The sequence below is a fragment of the Pinus tabuliformis genome, chromosome 7 (assembly GCF_031772625.1).
Source record: "Pinus tabuliformis cultivar Carrire ecotype Pingquan chromosome 7, CPIR1, whole genome shotgun sequence".
Taxonomy (NCBI): Eukaryota; Viridiplantae; Streptophyta; class Pinopsida; order Pinales; family Pinaceae; genus Pinus; species Pinus tabuliformis.
This window is the reverse complement of record NC_142293.1, coordinates 569212661-569219584: the sequence shown is the minus strand read 5'-3', so window position 1 is coordinate 569219584 and position 6924 is coordinate 569212661. Positions and strand designations below refer to the sequence as shown.

Here is a 6924-nt window from a genome sequence, read left to right as displayed (position 1 = left end):
TATATTATGATGCTTCACTTTATTTATTATTAGTATTAGTAACTAATAATATATGGGAAGTTACATATTTCCCCTTTTTAAGGAACTTTGTTGTGAACTTGACTTTAATGATATTCTCATATCTTATACACAACACCCTTTTTATAACCATTATAAGGGTCACCCAGGGGACCACAACAAGCATTGAAAGTTACATCACAACACAGGGGGGAGCACAAGTACTCTTTATCTCTTATTCCCCAACTTTTGGAATCAAGCTAAAATCCTCTTTATCTATCCAAATCCCTAAGACTTAAGACCTCATTACCCCATGGTAGGCATCTAGTTTATACTTACACACCCCAAGCATCTAGAAAGGTTGACCTAAACTCCCTCTATAACTCCTACCTGGTATAACCTGAGGCATTGAATCCTCACAAACAACTCCATCTATTATTCTAGACTTTGGCATCCCAACTCTAATTTTAGGCATTATAACATACATGACACCCTCTATCCATTGTTGAGAGTACAGGGTACCTTTGAAAAAACAAATTTGTGTTTCTCTATATTTTGATACCATTATGTTGTCATCTCCAACCATCTATTGTTGAGATTACAATGTTATAAATGTTTTTGTTGTTATTTTAATCTTGTTGTAAAGTGTTTTTGTTGTTATTTTAATATTTTAGTGTTGTTTGCTCATCTTCAATCAACTTATAGTTTCTTCTCGATAAAAGAAATTGTGTATCTTCAACTTATGAGCCCTATACTTTTCGCCATACAATTTTATTTTAGGGGGAGGTATACTCAACAATGTGAATGGTGGTAGAGTCCATGTTGATACTAAGGGATACTTTGCTCCTCATGTACAAAAGGAATCTATTGTGGATGATGGTGGTGAATTGGGTGTTGATATTTGAGTAGATATTTTACTCCTCATGCTCGAGAGGAATGATCTATTAAAATAGCATAGAACAACTATAGGATAGGGGTGGTTTCCTAAGTATAGCTTAAGGGGCTAGCTCGTGAACTTTTCAAATCTCCCTAGAAATTCACTTTACACTCCTCCTTTCAAATAAACAAATCCAACATTTTTGTTGTTGATATAAAAATTGGAAATACTTGGATACTCTAATATAATGTGATATGTTTTAGTTATTAAAATATGTAGAGAAATTACCCAGAAGCGGGTGATAATCATGACTTTAATGGCGATTAGACGGACGGGCGGTGGGAGGATTGGCCACATGGCCGCCCGTGTCCCCTCCCAAGCTAGAATGAAAGGAATTCATGGCTCCTTGCAGGCGCCATTAATTGGGTGCTCCAGTCGAGATTTCCCCATCAAGCACATAGCAATGGCCTCCACAAACCATAACGTTGTTCTTCCTCCTCTGCTCCACAACATTTGCCCTCCTCAGGCAGCGGAGCCTTGCTCTCGCACCGTCACTGGAAGCCGCTGTTGGCTGCTCTGCTGCATGGACGTTGGAAATGGGTATCATTTCTCCCACACCAGGCATTGCAATCTGATTCCAGCTTCGAATTCCTCCGCTCGCTTTCTGCATAGCCATTCCTCCAATTCCCCTCTGATAGCTCTGCGACGAATTCCGCCATGGCTCGCATCCATCACCACATGCGTAGCAGAAGAGGGGGCAGTCGTGGCGGAGGAATCCCTCCTCCTGCTACGCCCAGCCCTGAATCTACCTCCCCCTCCTCCTCTCCTGACATTTCAAATCCTCATAGCACCTTCTCTGGCCGGTATCCTGATACCCGTAGTGGCAGAGGACAGGCTCAACTCCATGGTGCCTGCAGGAGGGACACAGCTGTTCATACGACCAATTTTCCCCTTCCCCCTCACCCAGCTCCTCACACGACTCAATTTCGATTCCATAGCACTCTTCATAGGCCTGTTATCACTGCCACAGTCACCATCACCTTCTCTAAGGAAAACGACCCGCAGGAAGCTCCGCCAGAGAACAATGGTGAGCAGCAGAGGGCCGCTCAAAGGAACAGGAGTGCCCGCGACCCAGGCAAGCAGTAGTTGGTCGAGGACTTTGCCACCCCGCATGGTAAGGAGCTAGTTGGCAGTCAGCAGGCTGCTGAAGGCAGAGCTGAAGACACGCAGGCTCCTGGTGGCAGAGTAGGAGACACGTCCGACCCGCATGCAGCACAAGGAAGCACTGCTGGCACTCAACCAGCTTGTGAAATTCAACGTGGCACGTCAGCAGAGGAGGAGGAGTGGTACAAGTACGCGTGCCTTATCGAAGAAGAGCCTGCCCTAGACGATCTCCAAGATTGACATATGGCAGCCAGGTGTCGCCCTTCTGCCAGCTAGCGTTTTTCTTATGCTGATTGGATGCTTTTTGTTATGACATGTTTTGTTAAAACTTTCCTCCGGGCAGTTTTTTTGCAATGTTTGGATTTTTTGGTTAAAACTGGTATCCCCTGTGTGGGTTTTTTCTATGCTTAACGGACTGGTTTCCCCATTTATGGGGCAGTCGCACTTATATTTTTTGACAAACGATGTTCAGCACTGCTGAGGCCAAAGCCTCGATGTACTTATATTTTGTTTCATATCAATAGAATAGTTTTACTTAGAAAATAATAAAAAAGGTTAGAGAAATAAGTAGAGAAATTTCATTACAACCAATCTTGTTCAAGTTCGATGGTGCTCTACACTCTATACATCATTCTCTTTAATGCAAACTAGGAAAGCTTTGCTTTGCCCCCTAATCATGCTCTAAATAACCTTATTATCAAAGTGAATAACAAACTCTAGGTTGATTTTCAATTCACTTTTTTGGTTGTTAACGCTTTAATTGCGCAACAATACTTCACATGATCTCTTGATTTTGATCCACTTCGCAACTCACCTAGGTTGCACTGCTCTGACCATATGCTTAGATGTAAGATTCTTTCAAAATGCAATTGCCCTACTTAGATTTTTGTTATGGTGCGAAGACATTGCAATGAATTACATGGTTTATCATGTAAATAAATGAGATCATTGAAAAGAACTCACCACTAATATTTAAACAATCATTACTCAAAGAACATACAAAACAAAATAAGATAAATTAAGTGAATTGATACAATTTGAACTAGTGATCAAGTGAATTGATACAATTTGAACTAGTGATCAAGTGAATTGATACAATTTGAACTAGTGATCAATTTTCATTAAACCTATCCATGTTTGCAATGGATCTATAGTTCAAACTTGCATTGGACATTATAAATATAACTTAATGGGGTGGAGTGGATGGACACTATATACAAGGATACATGCCATATTGAGCATTGACATTTGCCCTCTTAAGGTTGGTTTTGATTTATTACTCCAATAATAAGCCACAAGGACAACTCCACTCAATGTAGGGGCTTCACCCAAGACCATATAGTCTACCCAATGTTCACTATTCAAATGGGGAGTACAACTCCACTCAATGTGGGGGCTTCACCCAAGACCATATAGTCTACCCAATGTTAACTATTTGCATGGGGAGTAAGTTAAGGATGTAGCATCCATTAATTATTCGTAGTCATCCATCATCTCAAACATAATTTAACGAGGTTAATTAAAAGTAATAATTACTACCCAATGTTAACTATTTGAATGGGAAGTAAGATAAGGATTTAGCATCCATTAATTATTCGTGGTCATCCATCATCTCAAACATAATATAACGAGGTTAATTATTGAGGAGACACTGGTGCACTTCTAAACATCATAGCTAATCTATTTAATAACTTTCCCATTTGCTTGAATTTGCATTCTCAAATATTAACATGCATCTTCATTTACCAAGCATTTGAAATGTTTTTTTCGACATTTGGCACATGCCCTATTTTGACACTACATGGGGTGGACACTATACTAAGGCTCTAGATTGATCATACTCTATTGAAGGCCCTCCAAAATGATGAACTATACTAAGGCTCTAGATTGATCATACTCTATTGAAGGCCCTCCAAAATGATGAAGAATGAGCAATACTATATTAGGTGTAAATCACAGTGTCTTTCTATTGTGAGTTTGCCTGACACTTGCTCATAAGGAAATTGATTAATAGAATATGCCCAATCATGATTACAATCAAACCTTGTTCACAAAAGATATACAAATATGGTTCATTATCGCAATACTTTTATAAAAATATATCAATACATATCCACAATGCAATATTATTTTCATTGGGAATAAATATTAGTATCTTATTGCTAAAAAGTATTTGTAGACCAGAATTTACATCTTGTAAAAAAAAATGATTGTAATAATCGTTGAACATGTTCTCTTCAAAAACCTCGTAATCAATACCTTTTAAGAGTAATTATTATGCAAACACACAATGTTAGACACTACTACAAACGCATAAACATGGTATAAACATAATATTGCTCATGTGATTTTGAGGAGCTTCAACGAAGTCGGATCACTTAAAAGGCTTCACATAGTCTCCACCGTCAACAATGTTGACATAGTGCCTATGCCAAACATAGGAAAACATTTCGATTAAACCAGTGAATCACTTTTATCGGTACTCTCAACAATTCAAATGAATGAAGTGGCTTGACATTTGCCAATGCTAATACACCACCATCCCCCATATTCATTGAACTGATTAACCCTTGTTGGTAACACTTTGAAATGATGGATGACCATGAACGATTGACAGAGGCATCTCATATAAAGATAAAGACGACTTTCATAGAACCATCTTATGTCAATTGCATATCCAAAAATCAAACAGGGATGAGCAGAACTTATGCATCAACCTAGTAATATCTTATCCAATCTTCCACATTTCTGCAATTGAGACATAAAATGTTAGTGAGTAGAGTATATATTATATAGGACTTATAACTATAGGATTTGTTTGAGATTATACCTAGTGATTATGATTATAGTATTTGTTTGAAATTATACCTAATATAGTTAATGAGCACATTATCAAGAGATACCTGCACTTGTGAGAGCTTAAGTGTCGAGGACTTAATGGCTTCAATGGCTTCCAGCGGCCAGTTTTGCCACTTCATCACCACGGTCGTATCATTCAATTGTTATCAATATTGTCTTCTGGCTTTAACAGCTTTCCTTAATGATGCGGTTGGGTCAGTAAGATCCTTGCACAAGCTGTATTTGCAAAATTTAAATTACATGGATCTTTCAAACAGCTTGGTCTGCCATAGAAGGTGCCTCCGACGGGGACCTTGTACATAGAATGAAATAGATCGGTTTTTGCTTGCAATTTCCAGAATCCGATCAGCTTTGGCTGAGCGGAAGCAGGGAATGTATTGTTCTGCTGATAGTGCGGCTTGAGAAAACGGTGAAGACTCGGCTCCGACGTGTTCTTTTGAATGTCCAAAACCTTCCAGTGCTTTAAAAAACCACGGACAAACGTCGGTTCGCCGGAACAATCTTTGAATTAGTCGGCCATTAGAAATCAATGGCTTTATGTTTTGCATTTGCATGCTATATAGCATAAATTCCCAGCTGATGATTCAAGAAACCGTCAGAAATCTGAAACACAGAAGACTATGAACTTAAACACTTTAAGATTCAGAGAAATCGTCCAAAATCTGAAAAATGGAAGAAATATTTAAGAGGTCAACAGAATTATCGAAAATAACTTTGATCGTTTGGCTCCAAAAATGGATCGGAGACAGGATTCTGCACGGGCCTAGCGAAGATTTCTGTGTTTTAGAATCCCTCACACGATCCAATGACTTCGACTCTCCTCTACTGTTATTACTTTATTTGCTCCTATAATTACTTTTCTTAGTCATCATTGTTATTCATTCAATGCGTGACATCATTCCTATTTTTAACATTACAATTGGATAACTGAAATCAATCAGCGATACTCTGCATCCGTCGATCATTAGTAGTCCAACGAGTTTTTTTCCATTTCTTAGTCATCATTGTTATTCATTCAATGCGTGACATCATTCCTATTTTTAACATTACAATTGGATAACTGAAATCAATCAGCGATACTCTGCATCCGTCGATCATTAGTAGTCCAACGAGTTTTTTTCCATGAAAGTTATGGAAATTTTTGCTTCCATGAAAGTTATGGAAATTTTTGCTATATTTTGAAAAAATCAAGTAGGTTTTTGTAAATTTAAGTTAAAATAGTCTAATTTCACAATTTTAAGTGCTTTGAAGATTTTTGGAAAAATAGATCAAGTTTTTATAAATGTAAACTAAAATTGTCGAACTCCACAATTTTAAGTATTTTGGAAATCTTTAATGATAAATCTATTTCCACCATCCAAAACATAATTTAAAAACAGTCTCTACAAAAAAAAATTGAAAAAGAATGACCAAAATTCCAACCAGACACTTTTAACTGTCCAAACAATTCATCCACCTCAATGAACTACTCTTTAGAAATTGATCACCACATGCTCCGCATTTAAAAGCCAGATAACATTGATTCTGAATGGAGGATTCTGCATTTCCAGGCCAGAAAACGGAAATTCTCACCTGAATATTCATGGAAACAGTCCAAATCCGAAGCACAGAGTAATATAAATTTCAACGTCTTAAAATTCTGACATCTAATAATAATGAAAAGCTCAAAAAAATTTCAACACTACCTTTGATCGTTAGGGTCTGAATTGAATTGAATTGAGACTCAGAACTCTGGAAATGTGGATGGACAGAATTCTGCAGGGAAGCAATCCCAGCAAAGCTAGGATAGGCGGCAGTAGTTCCTCCACAAACTTATGCGTCTTTTCATTCCCTAGTGAACGGATTTCCATTAAAAAAGGTAAATGTGAAGCTGAAAGGGTAGAGAAGACATGCAAAGAATCTGGACCTGATTCCATCCAGATACATTGCTTAGGGAATGAATCTTCGGCCAAACGGCGACATGCAAAGAATCTGGACCTGATTCCATTCAGATACATTGCTTAGGGAATGAATTTTCGGCCAAACGG

The 6924-nt window shown here is 38.1% G+C and overlaps 1 long non-coding RNA gene across 1 annotated transcript; it reads right to left on the bottom strand.

Moving 5' to 3' along the window:
* Positions 1-4260: 4260 nt before the first annotated feature.
* Positions 4261-6717, bottom strand: LOC149248694 (uncharacterized). The gene is made up of 3 exons (XR_016265760.1): positions 6583-6717; positions 4907-5500; positions 4261-4786 (listed from the first exon to the last, which is right to left on the bottom strand). It is a non-coding gene; the product is annotated as an uncharacterized LOC149248694 (long non-coding RNA).
* Between the last annotated feature and the right edge of the window lie 207 nt (positions 6718-6924).